Below are 12,333 nucleotides of genomic sequence, written 5' to 3'. Positions count from 1 at the left end.
GCAGAACTAGCCCAAAGGAAGGCAGAGAAGTATAATGAATGCTTCTTTTATTCCCTACTGGGTGTCAGACCTTTCACAGTTCCTTAGAACACCACAGTTTTAATTCTCTTTACTTTTTATGAGCCTTTCTTCATAGAGATTTAGGGGATTTTTTCTAACAGGGTTAAGTGGGTGAAAGGAAAGCACCTCATTCCTTTGACTAGCAAAAGCTGTCTTTCCTAAAACATTATAAGAATTTGTGAATTTGTCAATAATTGAATACTGAAGAAAGGTAAAAATAAGGAGAGTGCAGAAGAGGCAAAATAAAGTCAATTTTCCTTGACAAAACTTCTGGATTGTAATTCTAAGTGTAGGTAAAAGAAAACAAAGGAAAAATAAAATACATATTCTGCCTCAAAATCACTATCTTATATGTTCTACTAGGGATATGTCATTTTCCATTTACATTTGTTAAAATAAGAAACTGGAATTTATTAGAGTACATTTATGATCATTGTGACCTCTAGTTTCAATTGGGGAACAATTATAGTAACAAAGCAGCAGCGCTGCTGCAAAACTGCAGCCTACACATGGATATCCTGAGTTCTACATATCCTACATATCTACATATCCTGATCCAGGATAACCAGAGTTCTACATAATATGACTTCTAAAGGAAACAAATATATAATAGCTACATAAATGAAACATCAGCTTCCCTGGCACTTCCCTGGTATTGAACAATGCAGAAGAAGGTAACAGCTGCTTTTCTTCCCCTCATACTCTTATGCTGTATTGCAATAGGTGACTAAATTGGAGAGATATGGACTAGAAGGGTGGGCCATTTAGTGGATTAGGAGCTGGCTGGATGGACGCAGCTAGAGAATTTTGCTTAGTGGCACTGGGTTCCAGGCAGAAGTTGGTGATGGATTTCCACTAACATAACAATTATTTAAATTTATACCTGGAGGAAATCTTTATCCTCTAGAATAGCTCAGTGATTACTGGAGTCGTTCAGGACATAGGAGAACCAAGCTTCAAGTGTTTCACCTCTTCTTTGAGAGGTTCATGATTGAGTACGCTATTAAGTGTAGTATTATCTACACTCTGGATAGATAGAAACAGCAGAACTGTGGCATTTTATGTAACAAGTCAATTCAAAATACAGTACACGATCGGTATGAGCTGGTTAGTTTATCTAACTTCTCTGAAGAGTTTTGTATCTCCTTGAACTAAAGTTTCTGATTAAATAATATGCCTGTTTCTCAGTTTTCCAGTTAGGGAAGAGTTACTGGTATTATAGGGTGTTTTCCCTGTGCTGTTTGCTTGTGAGGTCCTGAAATCTATTTATAGTGAAGTTGTAACAAAGCATTTTGAAGATTGGCCAGAGGAGAAGAAAAAGTATATAAATTTGGAATCCTTGCAAAGACAGTATTTTGAGAGAGGAAACAATTAAAGGGAAAGAAGACAGTGACAGAATCAGTGGCTAATAGCTCCTGTTTCAGTTGAGGAAAGTAGAAACAAATGACAATCTGCCGCTGAGTTTGCTATCTCATTCCACTGATTATACCAGGGATATAAGGTCCATCTATGTCAGTTTAGATATTTTTGTTAGTTCCCAAATGTTAACCAAAATGAATAAGCCTTTGTCTGAGTAAGTAAGTTGCTGTGTAATTTCCTAATATTTACCAGTTCTGCTATGCAGGAAGACATTTAACTACTGGAAGCAAAAAGGCAGAAAAACAATTCTGGTACTTGTACCAAATTGACCTCACTTCAGATACAAGAGAAACTCGGAATAAAAAATTATTGTAGTCAAGAAAAAGTAGTGATTAAGGATTTACAAAATTTTTAAATAAAATGAACTTGGTAAACGCTTCATGGGTGCAAAATTAAAATACACCTTTATTATTGCTTTGCATGTATTGTTCCTTTAGAAGAAAATATTTAAATCGTTCCATAGAAGTAACTATGTTGTAAAAAAGCTGTCCTACATCATGTATAAAAAGCTTTAAAATACAATATGTAATATTTAGAAAAATGACAAACATATTAGGAAAGTGAAAAAAAAATGTAAATTGTAAAGAGCCAGACTTTTACTGTTCCTCCCTTTTTCTAGACATTTACAATGTCATTCTAATTCCAAAATTTAACAGTCCTGGTCTTCACCTACTGCAGATTGATGATGTCCCATCAACTATCATACAACACTAAGATACACCAACTGTTAAACTTTTGCTTTGTAAATTTCTATGTGGGTGAGAGACACTAGTGATTGAGTCTCAGCAAATCAAGATACATGATTGCATATCTAATTTAAGTACAATTTTAAGAATAGCTTTCATCAAAGATAGTTGCACTGTAAGAACTGCATACATATGTTATTGGAGAGTGCCCATCTAAGAGTTGAACCATTTGTAAATAACTTAGAAAACTAAGAAATATTGATAGCTATTCAAGGAAAATATTATGGAATAATGCAAATAGAGATAGAAGTATAAAATAGCAGCATCATACCAAATAATAGCAATAGATCAATAAATGATCTCTCAGTGTTTGGCCCTATCTCTATATATAAGTATAATCACCAAACAGCACCAAGCTTTGACCAGATTCCAATGTTTACATTTTAAACTGAGAAAAATCCCAGTTCAGATTTCTGTGTATGGTGTCTCCTTAAGGATTTGCAAGGCTGACAAAGTTAGAAGTCCTGAGTTTTTATAATCCTGAATTGACAGCTCACACCCTCACATGCTCCCACACATCCACTCACATGCTGACCTGCTCACAGAGCCCCACACTCAGCTGGGAGCGAGCATGGATCAAGCTGCTGTGCCATAAATGGATCACCCTTCCAGGAGCCAGGGCTGTTAACCTCAGTAACGCCAATAGCTGTGCTGCTAGACATCCCAATTCAGTCTTCTAGGAGTCAGATGAAGCCAATATAAAAATGTCTTTCTGAAATAAAAACAGGTAATGACTTCAAATGACATTAACTTTTACCTTGGTGAGAATAAAAATGTTGAGATTTGAGTTAGCAATTTTTTGGTAAAGATTTATGTATATTGCAGAAAGATTTCATACAGATCTTTTCCTAGTCCACAGTTACTCAATGATACTTTTATCTTTCCCTAAGATGTCAAATGTCATATTTGCATTTTATTTGCATGACTGTTAACCATTGACTCCTCAGCTTTTTTAAAGATAGAAGGGTCATAAATCCTATCATGCACTCTTTCAAGAGTGAAGAAATGAGAGAGACAAAGAGATCTTTCTTTCCCGGGAAAATGGTTTGTTTGGTTGAGTTGGTTGTTTTTGTTCTTTTTTTTGTTTTGTTATGTTTTGTTATTTCCGAGAATCACTGTTTAAAAATAAATTAATTCATTTTTAGAGGAGAAAAATAAAGTATTGACAGATAAAGCATAGAAATGAACTAAGCAATTAGATCAACTCAACCATATGTCCTCCTAAGACTAGTTTCAGTAAACATTTTCCCAATCCCCTTGTTATTTGAGTGACTCTCAGAAGTCAGTACTTTCCTTACTTTATTAGACAGAGGTCTGGTTCTGACTAAAAGAAGCCAATGTCTTTTTGGTTTACATTTTTAAATTATTTTTGAACTTTGGAGAAAAACTACTACTAGGAAAAAAAATACTCATAGGAAACTTTCTTTTTCTTCATTATTCTTTGCATAGTGAAAATTTCATACTGATTATTAAGGTAATATTTATTTTCCTCTTCAGTAGAAGCAAGATATTTTCTATATCTACACAAATCTATGTAAGGGATAAAGAGTTCCATGTTTTTGTATCCTTGATTAATTTACTGCCTCAGTTTTAGGGCACTGGCAGGAAGACTCCTCTTATGTAAGCTTAATTTACTTATTGATCACATTACTGTTAAAAAAAAATTCATATACTTTGAAGGGAATTAATTCACTTTTCCAGACTGACCAAATCAATTGTATATTCTGATGAAAAATTTCCAGCAGGATAAGACCTTCTGAGATATCTGTTTCCTAAGCAATATAGGCACTTCTGTTAAGATGAAGAACATTTTGAGCAAAATCAAAACTGTACATAATTTACTATGAAAATTCAGACAGAAGAGTCATAATAACTTTGATCTATATGGGCTTAATATAGACACCACAAAAATCAGTCATATTTAAATCTTAACATTTTGCAAAAAATGAAATATTTCAATCTTAAATAAATTGATGAGGAAAGGAAACTGAAATTTAATGTTCCTGGCAAACAAAAAAAAAACCTTTTAAACAAACAAATAAACAATATGGAATTAATGATAATTATTGATTGAAAGTTCTCCACTGCTAATTTTTTTTTCATAAATCCACATTGATTCTTGGTTATAATGGAAACAACTATGCTGATAGCGATTAGAACAGTACCATCAATGGTGATCGATCTCAATCTATGCCTAAGGATTTGAAAATATTTTAATACTCCTTTTCTGAATCCATTTTTTTTTGTTATTTATACCACTTAGAAACAGACTGTCAACAAACTGTAGATACAGAAATTAAATGTACAAATGTAGTTATTTATCAGCTAATGCACACAACTGACAGTTCAGCCTAATGAGTTAGTGTAATATTAATATGCTCACAACCCCTGATGGGAGACACAATGAACCTTTAATGTTCAGGCAGTGCTCAATCAAGTGAAGAAAGCCAAGCTCCATGAGGGCTCTTTATGTCAGGCACGTCCTCAAGGTTTCTGAGTTACACTTGTCTGGTGCCCTGGGGTTTTATTTTTAAGGTTTTGTATCCTTTTATGCAACTATTCCTCTTAAATATTTGAGCTGCTAACTATACTCTTCTCAGTAATTACAATTCTTTCTCTAACTTGGAAGTTCTTGCATACATTTAGCTCACACACTTCCTTACAACTTGGCAGTAGTTAGAGACCAGGGAGAAGGGTTTGGTGCAGGGGCTGGCAGCTTCCTGGGATCTGAGAGCGTCAGGGTTTAGTGGGCAGCCAGGGTTGGTCCCACCATCCCAGCCCAAAGCAGGGCAGCCAGGGGGACACTGAGGCAGCCCCAGCTCCAAGCATCTGGCACCTTCCTGGGGATGTACTATACTGTGGGCCCACAGGCGAGAGTCAGGACCAGATGTGGTGAGGACAGCTTTTGGTCTAAGATAGCTGAGCTTCTATATTGTAGATTTAAGTATTGGTGCAGTAAAATTGATTTGTTTAAACCAGAGATGCATTCAGCCAAAGACCCTAATATTTTCCCTTTCCTTTATTTGGGTTCCAGTCCTTTTAGTATGATTATGACCTGCAGAGAGAGCTTGACAAATTGATTGGGCAATCACCAATCATATGAATTTCAACAAGAGAAAGTTCCAGATACTGCAACTGGGTGCAGCAACCCTGGGTGTATGGACAGACTGGGGAGTGAGAAGCTGGACAGCAGTGCCACAGAAAAGGATCTGAGGGTCCTAGTTGATTAAAAGTTGAATATGAGTGCCCTGGCAGCCAGAAGGGCCAACCCTGTCCTGGGGGCATCAGACCCAGCATGGACAGCCAGGTAAGGGAGAGGATTGCCCCACTCTGCTCTGCACTGGGGCGGCCTCACCTCGAGTGCTGGGGGGCAGGCTTGGACACCACAATATGAAAATTATATTACATTTTTAGAGAGAGTACGAAACAGACTTACAAGGATAGTGAAGGGCTTTGAGGGGAAGCTGTACGAGGAGTGAGAAAAGGTCCCTTGTTCTGTTCAGCCTGGAAGAGACTGAGGGGAGACCTCCCTGCAGTTACAGCTTCTTGTGAGTGGAAGAGGAAGGGCAGACCCTGAACTTTGCTCTGTGGTCACCAGTGACAGGACCCCAGGGAATGGCCTGAAAGGAAGGTTTAGGTTGGATATTAGGAAAAGGTTTTTCACACAGAGAGTGGTTGGACGCTGGAATGTGGTCCTCAGGAGAATGGTCACAGCATCAAGCCTGACAGAGATGAAGTGTCTGGACAATGTTCTCAGGCAGGCAGTGTGACTCCTGGGGGTATTCAGTGCAGGACTAAGAGTCAGACTCCATGTTAACTTCTTCCTTCCAGCTCAGAATATTCTGTGATTTTGTGAAAGTAACTTTTAAAAAACTGGCTTTCAATTACAAAGCTGGTATTTTTGGCAACGTGACAAGATAGTTTTAAAGATAACTGGAGATGATGAGAAATCTCAATTCAATAAGTAAAAAAAAAAAAAAAAAAAACCAACATAGAAATGTTTTTAAATTTCTTGTGTTTAGACTTAAGTACAAACACCCCACACATCCCAAAAGATTTTTTGCTTACAGCTTCAATCTCTGTTTCAAATGTTTTTAAATACATTTCCCCCTTTCTTTTCCTGGTGTTTATCTTTACTTTTGAATTCTCTTTATGCCACATTTTGATTTCCCTCTAGCAATAACAATATCCATAATCACTTCAGTGACATTTTCTACCATTTCCCACTTTGCAAGTGTCACAAAATCACTGAAGATTGAAATTTCCAAACAATTTCAATCAACCAGTGAAGAACACCTGCTCATTTTCTTGGAGGAAAAAATTGTCATTTAAATAAGAGAAGTGCAGAGTAACATTTAGGAAACAATTATTTACAATGCATTGAAAAATAAATGCATAAAATGGGATGTTCTGATGAACCAAAATAATTGTATCTGTGACATCTAAATCAAAGTGTTACATATGGTAGCAACCAGTGTTCAGTTATCCATAACTAATTGGCATTGTAATTGTCTTTAATCTGAAATAGACAATTAAACATGTTCTGGACTGTTAACTGGTTCATATTTTAGGTATTCATCTAATTAGACATTTCCTAAACTATTCATTTTGCACATGCACTAAACATGCACTAATTTCATACCTTAATAGGATCTCTTACTTTTTACTGATGACTTAATGCTTGTGAAAAATTGCCCCAATAAGTAAAATAGAGATAATCCCTTCAAATATAGTAATTAAATTAACTTTTCACTCTCTATGTATAAAAAGTAAAGAAAATTAATAACATTTTCTACAGTGAATTGTCTTAAATGGAATTGAATACCCTCTGCTTTCATTTACATCAGTATCTTCAGACTTCAAAAAACTGGACAGAAAGGATATATTTTGGTGCACAGAACTTTTTTTTGTTATAAAATATTCTAGCAACAGTTCTTTTGGACAGAGAGAGAAATAATACTAAATCCATCATTTGATCATTTGTACATGTGGATTTGGGGCTTTTTTTGCAGTTTCTCTCTCTCCCCCCCTCCCCATCTGTTCTTCTCCTTTCCCTTTTTTTTTTTTTTTGCCATCTTCATTCTGAACTGTATAAGAAATAGGTGGTGTTATGAAAGTTATAAAAGAATTAGGACTGAAACCATGTTGAAAATGTGCGTGCATGTTTGTGAGAAAATAAACATGTCAAATCTGATCATGTCTCAGTAAAAATAATGATTGCATTGCCTTAAATCTGCACAAATGGCAGAGTTTTGACCTTTTTTAAGATCAGAAGTTACATGGGGCAGTCTGCTTAAGAATAATATGTATTTTAGAAATTTAATTGGAAATACTTTAAGCAGAAAACTAGGTTTTACCATTGGCATAGTAGAACCCAAATGACTGTCCAAAGCTAGAACAGAATTTTGGGGAATTGGTTTCTCCCTTGCACCCAGCTCTCAAAAATCAGCCCTTGTAAAGTCTTGGAAGCTCAGAGGTTTTCTTCAATGTCTTCGTAAACACCCATTAACAATACAGGCAACCTGGCTGCTTTCTGTAAAAGGCATAGGTTGTACTGCTGCAATAGGTGACCATTTTACAGCCTTGTGAGCTAAGCCTGGTAGGCAACCAAGATCCACACAGCTGTTTGCTAACTCACTGCTGTGGGAGTGGGAAGTGATTCCAAAAGGCAAAAGTGAGAAAACTTGTGGCTTGAGATAATGCAACAAGCAATAATAAATATTTAATAAATGATGGAAAAATCTTCATGCAGCAAAAGAAAAATAGGGAATTCACTCAGTACTTCAAAACCACAGGCAATGTTTAGCCAGTTTCTGGAAAGCAAGTTACAGTTACCTGGGAAGACAAATTTCTTAACTGAACATTTCCTAGCCAGAGCTCTAATTATAAAACACGACATCATATGGCATGGAATGTCATAGAACCATGGTTTGGATTGGAAAGGACCTTAAGGATGATCTAGTTTGAGGCCCCTGCCATGGGCAGGGACACCTTCCACTAGAGCAAGAGGGTCAAAGCTCCATCCAAACTGGCCTTGAGAACTTCCAGATGTAGGACATGTATAGCTTCTCTGGATAACCCACTCCAGTGCCTCACCACACTCAGGATGAAAAGATTCATCCTAATATCTAATTAAAACCTACCCTCTTTCTGTTTAGAGCCATTTCCTGTTGTCCCATCCCTCCATGCCCTTGTCAAAAGTCTCTCTCCACCTTCCTCATAGGCCTCCTTTAGTTTCTGGAAGGCTTCAGGAAAGTCTGCTCCATGCCTTTTTCCTATACAGGATGAACAACCCCAACTCTCTCAGCCTATCTTCATAGGAGAGGTGCTCCAAACCTCGATCATCTTCATAATCCCCGCTGGACTCACTCCAACAGATCCATGTAATTTTTAAAGTCTTATATCTGTTTATTTGAGTCTTCTGTGACCCCTCCCTACTTGTGGATCACCAGCTTATTTCCTAGGATGGCGACTACGGGAACTGACATCCTGGACACTGGGTGGTAGATTGACACTGGCTGATTTCAGGTGCTCACCAAAGCAACTCTATCATTCCCCTCCTCAGCTCAGCAAGTGAAAGAAAATATAAATAGAGGCTCATGGGTCAAGACAAGGACAGGGAGAGATCACTCACCAGCTACTGTCAAGGGCAAAACAGACTTGGAGAGGTAGTTTATTTTATTATCACTAAAATCAGAGTAGAAGGATGAGAAACAAAACCAAATTTTCAAAATATCTTCCCTTTGCCCCTCCCTTCCTCCTGGGCTTAACATTACTCCCCATTTTCTCGATGTGTTCCCTCACCATAGTTCAGGAGGCATGGAATGGGGGCTGCAGTCAGTTCATCATACATCATCTCTGATGTTCCTTTTCCTTCTGGGGGCAAATTCTGCCCACCCTTCCCCTACTCCGATGTGAGCTCTTCCACTCATTGCAAGTGAATATCTACTCCACTGTGGACCTTCATGGCTGCAGGGGTGTCCTCATTTTGCCCAGGATAGGGTTAATTTTTTGCAGTAGCTGGGAGGGGGTGTGGCCAGGACTGTAATGCTATTCCACACCACCTTATGTCATTGCTTCCATTCCTTCCAGTCAAAAAAATATGGGGAGAGAGGGGAGAGGGAAGCCAATGCTGTTCATTGTCCTGGGGTCTGGGGTAAGCATATTTGCATAAGAATCACTCTCTCTTTTGTATACTTTTGTTGTTGATATCATTGCTGTTACTTATCATTACTGTTATTCCATTTTCTTATCTCACTGCTGCTTCCATAAACTGTTTTTATCTCCACCTGTGATCTGTGCCTTTTGTGCCTCCAATTCTCAACTCTATCCTGCCTCACCACAGATTATGAGAGAGAATGAAAGAGACCAATGCACAGTTTTGGAGAGCTGTGGTGGGGGCACTCAGTGGAGGAGCATCATTCCTAAAGCATGACAGGGGCACAGCTGCTTCACCAGGTTCTGCTCTGGCTCCTGGATTACCTCCTCCCCCTATTTCTGCACTGACCTTGGTGTCTGCAGAGCTGTTGCTGTCATGTTCTCACTCCTTTCTCTGGCTGCAATTTACATTGCACAGGTGGTTTCCCTGCTTCTAAAGATGTTATCCCAAAGGCTCTACCACCATCACTCATGAGCTTGGCTTTGCTTGATTTGCATTGGCCAGCAGTGGGTCCATCTGAAAGTCAGCTGGCACTGGCTCTGCTGGACATAGGGAAAACTTATAGCAGCTTCTCACAAAAGCTACCCCTACAGCCCAGCTGCCACTAAACCTGGAACCTGGCCAAGCAAACCCAATACACAGTGTAAGCACTGTTCAGTAATAAATAAAAAACCATCCCTGTATCCCCATATTGTTTTTGTCACAGATCCAAAACAATACATATAAGCTAATATAAAGAAAGTAATGCTGTTACACAACAAAACAGTCCATAACTTAACCAGACAATACTTCCAGATCTCTTTTGGAAATACTACCAATATTATGAGTATGTAGTTTCAAAGCATTCAAGAAATTTAGAAGCTCCAGCTTCACTGACATTCACTGACATATTTTAGAGGGAATTTTCTGTTGCTGTAGAAAGTTGGAAGAATTAGAACGGAAAAGCAAATAAACATTGAATCTTTATATGAAAACAGTGATGATAGTATTTATGAGGTTTCTCATAACATACTAAAATATGTTATGAGAAACCTCATAAATGCAGGTGTTGTTGCATTTAAGGTCCATTTGCTAAGGATTCATTATTGTATCCGTTTGCCTCCATTAAGTATCACTGATCATTTTTCTCCTGATTAGACTATGCAATCCCTCCTGCATTTGCTACTGAGTTGTCATCCCTAAGTGACTTGTGAATTGAACCACTTAAAACGGCCCATTTGCTAAGCAGTTCAGCTAATGATTAGATTTCCTTAGCTTGGCAGTTAAGTGTGTTTATTGCTTTCACTCCTGATGAGATATATTACAACAAAAAAACCTGTTCTCCTGCCTTCTTGTAGATCTTTCTGTATGTTCTTTGCATGCTACAGGGATTTATCTTCAGGATAAAAAGTTAACTAATCAGCTCTTGTTCTTACTTTCTCTTTTTCTGGTTGTTTTAGATCAGAAAGCAATCAATCTTTGGAAGTGACTGTAACCCAGACATTGAATTATAAACTCACATTTCTAAGGCAGGGACATTCTGCTCACTAATGCATGAAGGTCATCACCACTATGACCCAGGAGTACCTTTATTCTTATAGTGAAAGAATAGTAAGTTTTGGACATACATTTGAATTAATACCTTGTGAGAAATTAAAAGGCTATTGAAAAAGGACCTTGGGAACTCTGCCAAAATTGTATAAAGAAGCTGCAACTAGCAAGTCTGCTCCCCATCTAAATATTCCTCCTGACTGGAACTGGACTGTGAGTTAAGCCACCCGACATGAACTTGAGATCAGGTTCAATTACCTCAGGTCTAAGGAGAGGAATATATCCACAAGGAAAAACAAACCCAGCAGCTGTCCTGAAAATCAGATTTGGCTGGGTTTGGGGTGGGGGAGGCTATAGCCCACAGAAAAATAGACTCTTCTGAAGAGCAGTAGAAAGTGAAAGATAGCATTCCCTCCATACACAAGTTAATTTTTTTTAGAGACAATGCTTATGTACAAGTAAAATAATTTACAAATCAAACTAAGAGATAATGCATGAGCACATCTGTGCTCTCTCACAATTTTGCTCATTAACACTTCATAAGAGCTTTACCTAAAATGTTGCATACTCAAACTATAGAAGACCTATCAAAATTAGAAAGGAGATAGAAATGGAAGATGACTCATACTGCTTGAATGGTTCCTAACTAGCCAGAAAATTTATTCCTCTTAATTGGCACAGAGGTTTTTACAACTTCAACACAGTGAACAGAATGGAAATGCAAATTCAAACAAAAAATGGGATACTGAAAAAAAGGGTTTTTTTGGTTAATAACCCAATTTATGTAATATTTTATGGACTTGAATAGAGACAAGGTCTAACTCACTGCCTAATGAACATTCAAGTTATTTAAAGCCTCAGAAATCAAGGACACAAATTTTGCTATTGTTTTTACATTGCCAAGACATACATCTATCTTTTGTTACATTAATTCTCCTGAAAATGGATTAATGTAATTTCCTGCTCTTGTTTCAAACTTTAAGATTAAGAAGAATCATCAAAGAATTTTAATATTCAGCGTAGACAGTGAAAAATTATTAAATTTTGATATGTTTATTGTATAAACAAGAATATTAACTCTGAAACTGTCAAAGATTCTATCTGCTACTCATTACTCAACTTTTTCCTTGGGTTACTGCAGCTGTAAACATTTTCATTATATTTTAAAATCATGATCAGCTTATTCTGATTATGATTAAAATGTATTGTTTTGAGGAACCAAATAATGTTGAAACACATCTCTAAGATCTCTGGGCCATAAAAAGGGGAAAGATAAGTAAGATGCTATCTTGGACAACTAGGATTTTAAAGTTGTGTTTCACTTAGTATAACCTTTACCAAAAAATGCAATATTGTAACAGAAACAGTGTGGCCAGCAGGACGAGGGCAGTGATTGTCTCCTGTACTTGGCTCTGGGGA

The sequence above is a fragment of the Lonchura striata genome, chromosome 3 (assembly GCF_046129695.1).
Source record: "Lonchura striata isolate bLonStr1 chromosome 3, bLonStr1.mat, whole genome shotgun sequence".
Lineage (NCBI taxonomy): Eukaryota > Metazoa > Chordata > Aves > Passeriformes > Estrildidae > Lonchura > Lonchura striata.
The sequence above is the reverse complement of the archived record's forward strand: the minus strand, read 5'-3'. Positions refer to the sequence as shown.